This window comes from Tachyglossus aculeatus, chromosome 2 (assembly GCF_015852505.1).
Source record: "Tachyglossus aculeatus isolate mTacAcu1 chromosome 2, mTacAcu1.pri, whole genome shotgun sequence".
NCBI lineage: Eukaryota > Metazoa > Chordata > Mammalia > Monotremata > Tachyglossidae > Tachyglossus > Tachyglossus aculeatus.
This window is the reverse complement of record NC_052067.1, coordinates 18,240,622-18,254,639: the sequence shown is the minus strand read 5'-3', so window position 1 is coordinate 18,254,639 and position 14,018 is coordinate 18,240,622.

Here is a 14,018-nt window from a genome sequence, read left to right as displayed (position 1 = left end):
AAAGGAAAGAAAATAATGCGATTGCTTTGATTGAGTTGGAGGAACACAAAAAGAATGAGCTAGTTTGCCAACTGACACATTTCAGGGACTCTGAGTGTGGTGAGTAAGTCATAACTTTGGTTCCAAGAACAAACTACCGGACAGGTGGGCAGGAAGTGCTAATTAAGCATAGTCTTTGTTAATCTCCTGCTAGGTACACTGAAGGGAAAGTTCACGCTATTTCAGCCTGTCAGGCTCTCTTTTTCTTCTGCCCCCCACCCCTTCACTTCCTGTGAACCACTGCTGCCATACTAACTGACTGCTGCTGCTTCATGCAGGCTTTTCCACCAGCAGACAGTTTAATTTCCCTCTCCCTCAGGCTAAACACATCACCTCCCCTCCCAGGACATTCTGCTTTAGCTGGTGGGAGATCTGAGAAGCCAAGCCTGAATCCCAGGCTAACTGGCTGGATGGACTATTGGTTTTGATGGTACGATTTGTTAGGAAGTCTTTAAAGGGATGTTGATAATTGGTTTCTCTTTGCAGTGTGCGCCAGCAAACATACCAAGTGCTGAGACTGATGGTGCCTTTCTCAGAGGCTCCTACTGGTTATTAAAGAGTAGCATAATAAAGATCTAGAGTGTTTTACTATCCTTTTAAAGAGTTCCATGTGCAGTTGTGCTATGGATAGTACCCCGGACAGGTCATATTGTACTGCTACTACTTAACTGCAATAAACATGGGTGTGATGCCAACTGGAAATTCCCAACATTGAACCGGATACTCTATCAGTTTAACAGCCATTTGACTTTTTTTTTCTTTTAGGGAAATTGAGTGTTTAACACACCTGTTTTTTATGTGGCACATTAAAGCGGGTTATGATGAATATGGCCATTCAGAGGTGATCAATGCAGTCTGCTTCTTTGACACAGACCCCCCCAGGCCTACGTGGAAGTTTGGTGTTTGAAAGTTAATCCAGTTCTGAAAATGAATTTCCACCTTCTTTTCCAGTTGGCTTAGGTTGAAATTAAATGAGCCTCTTCTATGAAAAAATGTCTTTAAGATTTTGTATGTTATTTTATGGAAGAATTTTGCATATGCATAAAGAAGGAAAGCATGTATTTGCGGGCAGTCATCTGTGTTTGAAAATATGAAAATATGTGGTGCTGTACCTAAGCAGGAAGAAATGTTGTATAAATCCAAATTACTGCAAAGTTCAGTCAGCATTAACTCCTAACTCCTCCGTTTAGTGATGTCCTTAGTCAGGCACTGCAAGGAAGTGAGAGCTTGGGTCTTGACAGGTCAAAAGCCATTCAATTAATCTCTAAAGCTCTGCAAATCCAAAAATCTCCCTGATGTCATTATTCACTCTGCATTTTTATGGTAATTGCCTGTTGTTTTTGGTAAAGGAAAGGCAAGAATCCCCTTTTGCTAAAGTCTGCCCCTGTGAAATCGAGGTGAAAATATAGTCCATAATCGATTTTCTGGCAGGCTATAAAATATTAAAAGATGGTAAAGTTTTAAAACTAATTTTTAGGTATCTGGCCAAAGCTGAGTCCAGTTGGCCTAGAGAATCAATGAAATAACATTACATAGAAGTGCTGAACTCATACTCTTGTGGCTAATCTATATTTCAAAAATGAGATTGAGCTCTTAAATGACCTGCACATGGATTTGATCTGATCCCCTATTAAAAATTTCAGCCTGAAGATTTAGTTTCAAAGCTTTAACTGTTTCAGGGAAAAGAGAGCCACTATATTCTGGCAATCCTATGATTAGTTCAAATAAGTATCAGGAAGCCATGCAGTTAAATGCATTAGTGAGAAAAGACACCCCTCCACCTCCCCACCTTCCCCGCCTCCTTCCTCCATCCCCCACTGCTCGTGCAGGGACTTGGAAGTTACTGTCAAAGAGAATATATTTGAAGGGTCCTCCTTTTCCTATTGTATCCTTATCTTCCCTGAGTTTTGGGGCCCTATGTTCTATATATTCTAGTGTGCATAATATATTGAGTTTCATCAGCCATGCCTCCTATAGAGACAGTTGTACATAAATAGGAGCACAAGATTCTTGCCCTGGCTTCCCCACTAGTGTGTCATGTGACTTTGAGCATGCCACTTCTGGTTTTGGGGCTCAATTTTGCCCTTTTTCAAATGGAGTTGGTAGTCTCTGTCCTCTATCCTACAACATCTTCTGATCATTAATATGAACTTTATTTCTCTTTCTCTTTTTTCTCTCCATCTTTCTCTCTTTCTTTTCTCTCTCTAATTCTTTCTTTTTTCTTTCTCTCTTTCTTCCTTTCATCCTTTCTTTTTATGGATTTTATAAGTGCTTACTATGTGCCAAGCATTGTTCTAGGCACCAGGGTAGATACACGTTTATCAGGTTGGACACAGTCCCTGTCCCACATGAGCTTCACAGTTTCAGTAAGACGGAATAGGATTTAATCCTTATTTTACAGTTAAGGAAACTGAGTCACAGAGAAGTAAGTGACTTGCCCAAGGTCACAAAGCAAGCAATTGGCAGAGCCAAGATTAGAACCATGTCCACTGACTCCCAAGCCATGCTGCTTTTTCTGATGATGGAGTGTGCTCTGCACATAGTAACCACTTAATAAATAATAGTGCTAATAAGGAGCTTACTAAACCCATTCAAGTCATTTCCCTGTGTTTCTTTGAGTAGGTATAATTCTTCATAAAATCCACACACCCTGATTGAAGGACTTCTGTTACCTGAAAGCCCAGAAACAGATTTTCTCTCCTGGGAGCATATGTCGGAGGATCAGCAATATTGGAACATGTTTCTAGTGGTGAGAAAAGTTTAATGGGTTGTCCCAAAACTGGGAACTGGGACTCTCATTCAGTGCAACTTCCAGCTCAGCAGCCAATTCGCTTTCTTTGAGGGGTCCAAAAACAAAAAGAAGAGGAATTCAAAGTACACATAGCATGCTTCCATGGTCTAAGCTTCATGGAGGACATGTGCTGTGGAGCTAGGAACCGTCATGTTGTATAAATCTTAAGCTCCCTGTTCTCAACATTTCTTGGGTTGAAAAGGTGAGAAAGAAGAGAAGTAGTGTTGCCTAGTAGATAGACCACAGGCCTGGGAGTCAGAAGGACCTGGGTTCTAATCTCATCTCCTCCATGTGTCTGCTGGTTGACCTTGGGCAAGTCACTTCACTTCTCTGTGCCTCATTTACCTCATCTGTAAAGTGGAGGTTAAGACCGTGAGCTCCTTGTGGGACATGGACTGTGAACAACATGATAAGCTTGTATCTATCCCAGTGCTTAGCACAGTGTCTGGTACAAGGTAAGCACTTAACAAGCACCATTAAAAAGGAGAGATGGTGAAATGGAGGAAACACAGGACTCTACCTGCTTCAGGCTTGTCCAGAAATAATCGATAGTATTTACTGAGCACATACTGTTTGCAGAGCACTTATTAATATCTTAAGAGAATGGGCAGGTACTGTGTCTACCAACTCTGTTACATTGTACTCTTCCAAGCTCTAAGTACAGTGCTCTGCACTAAATGCTCAATAAAAATGATCAATTGATTGATTGATACAATAGAATTAGGAGACCTAATCTTGGCCCACAAGGATCTAACATTCTAGAAGCTGCTGTGGTACCAGATATCATCCTAATAGAAATTTCCTTAATAGGGTATCTACACATTTCCTCAGGACTGATGGATACATTTTTCACCTCCAGAACCTAATCCGGGGAGTCCATATTAAATGTAAAATGATAAAAGGGAGAAGAAACAGTTCAGCTCACATTTGGAGGGATCATGTGGGGCCTTGATTATGCAGTGGACCTCAGATGCAATAGGAAAAGTTTGTCTTGAATCAGTCGTTCTTCTCTTATGCCGTCGAATCGTTTCCGACTCATAGCGACACCACAGACACATCTCTCCCAGAACTCCCCGCTCTCCATCTGCAATCGTTCTGGGAGTGGATCCATAGAATTTTCTTGGTAAAAATACAGAAGTGGTTTACCATTGCCGCCTTCCTCATAGTAAACTTTAATCTCCGCCCTCGACTCTTTCCCATGCCACTGCTGCCCAGCATGGGTGAGTTTAAACTTGTAGCAGATTGCCGTCCACTCGCTAGCCACTGCCCATCCCTCCCAAAGCCGAGACTGGTACAGTACTGGAAATTCTCCAGGTGTGACCCTGAAAGGTGGAATCAGTTATTAGTCAGTGCTACAGGAGATTCAGAAATCTGCATGTGGGCCCAAGGAAGACTCCAAATCCCCGAGTTGTGCAGAGGAGTTAACTGGCCTGAAGGACCTAATATGAAGGAAACATGAAGAGTGGCATGTTGCTGAATAGTGTCCAGTAAATTTGGTCTTAGCTTGCCACAGAAAGGGATGAGGAAGGCCTGGAACCAGACTCTCCCTGATTGAACTGACAGAGAGAAATGGGATGCAGGGTGGCCTAATGAATAAAACATGGGTGTAGGAGTCAGATGGACCTGGGTTCTATCCCCAGTTCCGTCACTTGTCTGTTGTGTGACCTTAGGCAAGTCACTTCACTTCTCTGTGCCTTAGTTACCTCATCTGCAAAATGGAGATTAAGATTGTAAGCCCTGTGTGGAAAATGGACTGTGTCTAACCAGATAAACTTGTATCTACCCCCAGAGCTTAGTACAGTGCCTGGCACATAGTAAAGGCTTAACAAATACAAATTTTTTTTAAAAAGCCCTCCATGTGTGTAGTATCTGCACTTCTAGACTGTAAACTCGTTGTTGGCAAGGAACATGTCCGTTTATTGTTATAGTGTACTCTCCCAAGTACTAGTACAATGCTCTACACACAGTTAGTGCTCAATAAATAATAATAATAATAATAATAATAATTGGCATTTGTTAAGCGCTTACTATGTGCAAAGCACTGTTCTAAGCGCTGGGGAGGATACAGGGTGATCAGGTTGTCCCACGTGGGGCTCACAGTCTTCATCCCCATTTTACAGATGAGGGAACTGAGGCACAGAGAAGTTAAGTGAATTGCCCAAGATCACACAGCAGACATGTGGTGGACTCAGGATTCGAACCCATGGCCTCTGACTCCAAAGCCCGGGCTCTTTCCACTGAGCCACGCTGCTTCTCATAAATATGATTGAATGAATGAATGAATGAGTGAGTGAACTCTAAGGAGGAAAGGGATGCTCATCCTAGGCTTTTCTTTACTAATGTACCCTTTGTGCTCTCTCACCCGATTCTCTTTGCAGAGAAAAGTAGTCAGTGGTCAGTTCAGGCTTTTTCTCCAGTGAGCCCAATAATACCAGATCAGAGCTGCTGGCCTCATAATCAAACTTTAATGACTGTCTGCTTCCCTTCCTAGTTGTTTATAGTCTTCTACAATCTGATGAGGATTTTGGTTCCTTCAAGACAGTTAAAGTCTGCAATTTGCGCTGTGTGTTTTATTTTTTAAAGTTAAGTGAGTGGGTAAATGTCCCTTTGATCTTTCCACCGTGGATAAGGCTTGCTTGTGTTTTTAAGGTGACCGCAAATTGTGTTAAATGAACACAGGGCTGGAATTAAGGCTGGCTTTCTGGGTGGTTCAAAAGTCTCTCTTCTAAGGTTTTTTTTGTTTTTTTTTTCCAGGGCTGGTGAAGTCAGGAGGGAAAACAAAATAGCAAGAGGCTACAGAAGGGAAAATGAGCTGATGATAAAGCCCAGCCTCAGGTCAGATTCCAGAGACTTGACTTGGGGAGGGTTCAGAAGTGGCTCACTCCTGTGATGGGCTCTCTCACTTTGAATGGGGTGGATTGTCACCCCCAGGGGAAGGTCCATAGTTTAAACTGTGCCAACTGTAGCATCTGGCAAGCAGCTCCTTGGGAAGGCTGACTGAGAGGAGGGGGCCAGTGCCCCATCCTTACGCTGAACCTGATTTGTTCACTCATTCAATTCATTCAATCATATTGATTGAGCACTTAGTGTGGGCAGAGCACTGAACTAAGTTCATTGGGAGAGTACAATACAACAATAAACAGTCACATTCCCTGCCCACAGGGAGCTTACAGTCTAGAGGTGGGGAGACAGACATCAACACAAATAAATAAAATTACAACCAAGTACATAAGTGCTGTGGGGCTGGGTGGAGGCGGGGATTTGCAAGAGAAATACATATCCAACAGATCTCTGATCCCTGTACTGAAACCAGCAATTACTCATGTGAGAGGGAAGAGGGTTTATGGGAGTGGGGTGGGGAAGGTATCACACACACACACACACACACACACACACACACACACACACACACACTGCTTTCTCAGCTTCCCAGCTGTGTCAGAATTGAAATATGAGTGCTGTGTACACTGGTGACTTCCTTGTGCTGCTTATACATTATCCTGCCAGTGCAACAACCAAGTTATGTGCAACAGTACTTCATTATTTTAATTAAGCTTATTGCAAGAGTAATCATCATTGCCATCAGTATCAATCATCAGCAATTTTTCCGATGATGGCTGTAAGTGATGAAGGTCTAAACTGACAATAAATGATAATGCCGCTGGCTTGAACTGACACTTCATTGGACTTTGCTGGGTTGCTCTAAATACTCCTGGGTTCGCTACGTAAAGACCTATTTATCTATGACAAAAGCCGGGTCCGTGGAATATTTGTTTTTGCTTCCCAAATGGATAAGTTCATAATATTTGCAAAATTCATCCTTTCACGAGTGACAGCCGCAGAATTTGAAAGAGAAGTGATATACCTCATAGCCCAGGGCTGCAGGACCATAACCATTTCCCTCTCTGTCCTAAATATGTATTAGCTGAGCTATATCTCTTTCTTCTAAATGGAGATAGGAAATAGAGTTGTTTTGATTGCAAAATGGTTCTTGGCTGTTTCCGGTTATAAGTGAAAGCAAGATGGAAGGAACCTGAGGGAAAACAGTTCTATTTCCTCTCCTGATTAACTGACCCTCCGTCTCGAGCTTGAAGATGACTGAAATTCTTCAAAATTTAATATTTTTTTTTATTGGAACAACAATAACCTCGTTACTTATTATTTTGGGGACTGCATTTCCATGGTCTAAGGCTTCCTGCTTCCCAGCGATTTAGGCTACAAATAATTTTAATTGAGCAGAGAAGCCCTTGACATTTTAGAAATTACCTTCTATTTATAATGCTTTAGGAAGGAGCATTTCTCACAGCCCAGCCTTTCTGTCATTCGGCTTTGTTCACTTTTGGTTTAGTTTTCATTGTCAACGAACCAAATCGCTTTAATTCCTAATTTCACTTTTGCAGCTACAAAGCCAGTTTGATGGCTCCATAAAAACTAGTACCAGGCAAGAAATGTACACTCACTGGACCTACAGATCTAAAGCTTTCTCTTTTTACAGTCGATAAACTGAGTTACTTTGAATTTATCACTGGGTGTCTTTTTTGGATGAGAGACAAAAAACATTCCTTTTTTAAAAAAAATTATTATTATCATTAATGTCATTATTATTATCCAGTCTCCCCCTCTAGATTTTTAACTCCCTGTGGGCAGGGAATGTGTCTACCAACTCTACTGCATTGTACTCTCCCAAGTGCTTAGTACAGTGATCTGCATGCAGTAAGCACTCAATAAATACCACTGATTGATTAATTTAATAATTATCTACTATGTGCCAAGAGTTGGAGTAGATAAAAGGTTATGAGATCATACACTGTGCTCTATGGGGCTCACAGTGTATCTCATTTCCAGGTAACAGATGAGAAAACTAAGGCCCCAGTGAGATTAAGTTCCTTGCCCACAGTCACCCAGCAGGCTGGTGAGAGAGTTGGGATTTAAACGTGGGTCTCATGACTCCTAGTACCATGCACTTTCCACTAAGGCCACATCTATCCATTATGAAAACTATAGAATTCATGGCTATTTTCTTGCAAATAAGGGTTTGCTCTCATCTGTTTGCTCTGTCCACACTACGCACTACAGAACTACTAGAGTTGTGCTGTCCATGTGATTATTACTCAATCCTTTTCAATCATGAGGTGAAAACATCATTTGTGAGGCCTCCTGAGGGCCAATAGAGTATTTATGCTTAATAGCACATTATGTCAATATATAGCCTTTTTAATAGTATTCAATGTTGTGAAAAATAATCAGTATCATTGCAAAGACAGATTTATCCCCTGGAGAAGGGGATAAATTCCTGAATTGAGAATCAGGAGACCTACATTAGCTTCTTCTGGAACTAACTTTTCTGCACCCAACCCTAGGTCTTTGAGGATCCAGGATCCTGAATGACCTTGTTAGCTGCAGCATGGCTGGGTAGAAAAAGCATGAACCTGGGGGTCAGAAGACCTGGGTTCTAGTCCTGGCTCCACCATTTGCCTGCTATGTGCCCCTAGGCAAGTCACACTTAATTCTCTGGGCCTCAGTTTCCTAATATATAAAATGGAGATAAAATGCCTAGTCTCCCTTCCTCTTAAATTGTGAGTCCATGTGGGATTGGAGCTTGGCTCAATCTGATTATCTTGTATCTACCTCAGGTTTGGCATCATTTAATAAATAGTGATTAATAAATACAATTATAACTTTTTTTATCTTTATTATTATCACTGCCTCAGAGTACATAGTTTAAAACTATCCCATCATTTTGTTAGCTGAGGGGGTGAAAAGAAAGCAGGGCCCTTCAGTCAGTCAGTCAGCCAATCAATGGTGTTTATATAGTATTTAATAATAATAATGGCATTTATTAAGCACTTACTATGTGCAAAACACTGTTCTAAGCTCTGGGGAGTTTACAAGGTGATCAGGTTGTCCCACGTGGGGCTCACAGTCTTAATCCCCATTTTATAGATGAGGTAACTGAGGCACAGAGAAGTTGTGACTTGCCCAAAGTCACATAACTGACAAGTGGTGGAGCTAGGATTTGAACCCGTGACCTCTGACTCCAAAGCCTGCGCTCTTTCCACTGAGCCATGCTGCTTTCCAGTGTGTGCAGAGCACTGTACTACATGCTTGGGAGATGAGGAAAAGCAAGGCTTAGTTTGGGAAGGCTTCTTGGAGGAGATGTGCCTTCATTAAGGCTTTGAAGGGAGGGGAGAGTAATCAATCAATCAATCGTATTTATTGAGCGCTTACTGTGTGCAGAGCACTGCACTAAGCACTTGGGAAGTACAAGTTGGCAACATATAGAGACAGTCCCTACCCAACAGTGGGCTCACAGTCTAGAGTAATTGTCTGGCAGACTTGAGGAGGGAGGCCATTCCAGGCCAGAGGTAGGACGTGGGCCAGGGGTCATTGGCCAGACAGGTGAGCTTGCGGCACAGTGAGAAGGTTAGCACCAGAGGAGTGGAGTGTGCAGGCGGGGTTGTAAAAGGAGAGAAGCCAGGTGAGGTAGGAGGAGACAAGGTGGTGGAGTGCTTAAAGACAGTGGTGAGGAGTTTTTGTTTGATAAGGAGGTAGATAAGCAACCACTGGAGATTTCTGAGGAGGGGAGTGCCATGTCCTGAAAGTTTCTGTAGAAAGGTGACCTGGGCAGCAGAGTGAAGTATGGAGTAGGGAGAGGCAGGATGTTGGGAAGTCAGCAAGGAGGCTAGTGCAGTAATCAAGAAGGGATCGGATGAGTGATTGTATTAACTTGGTAGCAGTTTGGGTGGAGAGGAAAGGGCGGATTTTAGCAATGCTGTGAAGGTGAGACCGACAGGATTTGGTGACGGAGTGAATATGTGGGTTGAATGAGAGAGAGGAGTCAAGGATAACACCAAGGTTATGTCAGAATGAAGAGTCCAAAAGTCACTTAAAGAGGTGAGTGCTAGTCTCTTCAATGCGTGGTTTAGTTAAAGTTTGGTGGGGTCTGTTCTGGAAAGATCTCATATTAGCACACTTGGTCTAAGCACTTACTACAGTGCTCTGCACACAGTAAGCTCTCAATAAATATGTCTGACAGAGTAAAAGCTTCTGGCCAGTCTATTGATACCACTCATATCCTTTAAAGCACAGGGCTTCAGGTATCCCAGTAATTTTGCATGTTCAGTAATGGTCTTTATCCAACTGAAAGCCAAATACCTAGACACAGTACAAAATCACAAGTATAAAAGTGGAAAGAGAAAGTATATCATAGTCCTCCAGATACACACATAGTTAATGTTACCTGACAAGGAGCAAGCCCAATGAATGGATGAGAGGATGAAGTAAGTACATTTGTTTTAAGTCGGGGAGAGGAGCCCATTAGCAGTGGTTTATTCAGAGCATTCAGTTTGTAGCTCCATCAGGGCTTTTCCCTGCCACACTTCTTTCTGAAAATCTACAACTACCAGCTATGGCCCTGTTGACAGTCTGCCAGTTTGGTTTTTTTAGAGAGAGATTTAAGCTGATATCCAATGTCCCAAGCTGAACAACTCCAAACACTATCCCAGCAAATGTAACTTTGCCCTTATCAGTGGAAGGGTCCCATTAGAGTAGAGGAGTTCACTCCTTCCTCTGCAGGCAAGAATCCTTGGCCTTCCCCTCCCCATCCCTTCCAGTGCTTCTGAGAATGGGTTTGGGAGTCTAGGGACCCTGGATTCTATTCTCGCCCTTCCACTCATCTGCTGGGTGAACTTGGACAAGTTGTTTAACATTTCTGTGCCTCAGTTACCCCATCTGTAAAATGGGGATTAAGACTATGAGCCCTATGTTGGGCAGGGACTGTGTCCAACCCGATTATCTTGTATTGGGATACAGTGCTCGGCATATAGTAAGTACTTAACAAATTCCATTTCAGAAAAAATTCTGGGAACAGCAACTGGGTGATTTACTCGAAGTTAAAGAGGGAACTTGATAGAGGGATCAAAAAACCTCCACCTACCAAGAGAGGCATATACTGGCTCTTATATCTCTTATACTCTTATATCAATGTGCTTTACACACTTGACTGCATTGATCCTCACTACAGCCCCAGGAGGTCTCTTCTCCATTTTAAAGGGAGAGAAGCTGAAAGAAGCAACTAGTCATTTGTCCAAGGTCAAATAATAGTGGTCTGAGAGTAAAGCCAGGTTTCAACTCTCAACAGCACCACTGGTCCACACTGATCCTCAGGGTCAGCAAGGGGGTGAGGAAAGGAGAGGTCACTTGAGGTTTCAAGTTGTCAAAGTGGGATAGGGAAAGGGGGAGGGGGAATGTGGAGAGAATTACTGGCAAGAAATAGAGAAGGTGGTTGAGGACAAGGAGGTTGTGAAGAGGCATGTTAGCCGAGATGTAGGGGAAAGAAGAGTTGGAACAGAGATAACAGGGATATGCTTCAATTCCACAAACATTATTTTGCAATCCTCTCTTTCTGGGAATGACACAACACTATTTAATGATGGCTATATTACTTTAGATTTGGGCTAAAAGTCTGGTAATCTAAAATCAATATCAATCGATAGTGGTATTTATTAAGCCCTTTCTGTGTCTTCCGCCATAGACTGTAAAGTCCTTGAAGGCAGGGAACGTGTCTGCCAACTCTGTTGTATGGTATTGCATTGTATTGTATTGTCGATCACCCCTTTCTCCTGGAAACATTATCCAACCTTGGCTTCACTGACACTATCCTCCCCTGGTTCTCCTCTTATCTCTCTGTCTGCTCATTCTCAGTCTCCTTCATGGGCTTCTCCTCTGTCTCCCACCCCTTAACTGTGGGGGTCCGTCAGATTTCAATTCTGGGTCCCCTTCTATTCTCCATCTACACCCGCTCCCTTGGAGAACTCATTCACTCCCATGTCTTCAACTACCACCTCTATGCGGATGATATCCAAATCTACAACTCCAGCCCTGTCTCCCTTTCTGCAGTTTGGCATTTCCTCCGGCCTTCAAGACATCCCTACTTGGATGTCCTCCCCTCACCTCAAGCTTAACTTGCCCAAAACAGAACTCCTTACCTTCCCTCCTTCCTGTCTCATGAACTCCTTACCTTCCCTCCTTCCTGTCTCATGAGCCCATAACCTTGGTATTATCCTTGACTCCTCTCTCCCAATCAATCAATCAATCGTATTTATTGAGTGCTTACTATGTGCAGAGCACTGTACTAAGCGCTTGGGAAGTACAAATTAGCATCACATAGAGACAGTCCCTACCCAACAGTGGGCTCACAGTCTAAAAGGGGGAGACAGAGAACAGAACCAAACATACCAACAAAATAAAATAAGTAGGATAGAAATGTACAAGTAAAATAAATAAATAAATAAATAAATAAATAAATAAATAGAGTAATAAATATGTACAACCATATATACATATATACAGGTGCTGTGGGGAAGGGAAGGAGGTAAGACAGGGGGATGGAGAGGGGGACGAGGGGGACAGGAAAGAAGAGGCTCAGTCTGGGAAGGCCTCCTGGAGGAGGTGAGCTCTCAGCAGGACCTTGAAGGGAGGAAGAGAGCTAGCTTGGCGGATGGGCAGAGGGAGGGCATTCCAGGCCCGGGGGATGACGTGGGCCGGGGGTCGAAGGCGGGACAGGCGAGAGCGAGGTACAGTGAGGAGATTAGTGGTGGAGGAGCGGAGGGTGCGGGCTGGGCAGTAGAAGGAGAGAAGGGAGGTGAGGTAGGAGGGGGCGAGGTGATGGACAGCCTTGAAGCCGAGGGTGAGGAGTTTCTGCCTGATGCGCAGATTGATCGGTAGCCATTGGAGGTTTTTGAGGAGGGGAGTAATATGTCCAGAGCGTTTCTGGACAAAGATAATCCGGGCAGCAGCATGAAGTATGGGGCAGCAGCATGAAGTATGGGGCAGCAGCATGAAGCATTCAACCCACATATTCAATCCATTACTAAATCCTGTTGGTTCCACCTTCACAACATCGCTAAAAGCTGCCCTTTCCTCTCCATCCAAACTACTACCACATTACTACATTTACTCATCCAATCCCACCTTGATTATCAGCCTCTTTGCTGACCTCTCAGCCTCCTGTCTCTCCCCACTCCAGTTCACACTTCAATCTGCCGCCCAGATCATTTTTCTGCAAAAACTTTCAGGAGATGTTTCTCCACTCCTCAAAAAACTCCAGTGGTTGCCCATCCACCTCTGCATCAAACGAAAACTGCTCACCACTGGCTAAAAATCACTCAATCACCTTGTCCCCACTGCCTCACCTCACTACTCTCCTACTACAACCTGGCCTGCACATTTCACCCCTGTAATGCTAACCTTCCCCTGTACCTCGATCTCATGCTGAATCCTTGCCCATGTCCTCCCTTAGACCTGGAACACCCTTGCTCCTAAAATCCGACAGACAATTACTCTCCCCTCCTTCAAAGTCTTACTGAGGGCAGATCCCCTCCAGGAGGCCTTCCCTGACTGAATCCCCTTTTCCTCTTCTCCCACTCTCTCTGCGTGGCCCTGACTTGCTCCTTCTATTCATCCTGCCTCCCAGCCCCACAGCACTTATGTACATATTTGTAATTTATTTATTTCTGTTAATGTGCCTGCCCCTCTAGCCTGAAAGCTCTTTGTAGGCAGGGACTATGTCCATTTATTGTTGTATTGTACTCTCCCAAGCACTTAGTACAAGGCTCTGCACACAATAAGCACTCAATAAATAGGATTGAATGAATGAATACTCTCCCAAGTGCTCATTACAGTGCTCTGCACACCGTAAACACTCAATAAATACCAAATCTAGTGACTGATGCAGAACATTGTACTGATCCCTTGGGAGAGTACAGTTCAATAGTTGGTAGACACAATTCCACTAGGAGCTTACAGTGTACTTGGGAGACAGACATTGAAATAAATTATAGATAGGGGAAATGGTATCCTATACTGTTATGTACATACTTGCTTTAGGGCTTGGATTGGGGTAAAAATCACAGTGCTTAAGGAATACAAACCAACTACAAAGCTGACATAGAAGGTAGGATGAATGGGGTGGAGAAATGTTGTGCAAGTCAGGGAAGGCCTTTTGGAGAAGGCCTTTTCTGAGAATCCTGTAACTCAAAGAATCTAAACTTTTCCAAAGTAGTTCAATTTTTTGCAAAACATCAATGTAAAATGATGTGACCTGTGACAGAAAAAGCAGGAAAAAGGCAAACATTTTTGACAGTAATGGATGCTTTATTTATTATCTTCCAGACAAATGGACTGGTGG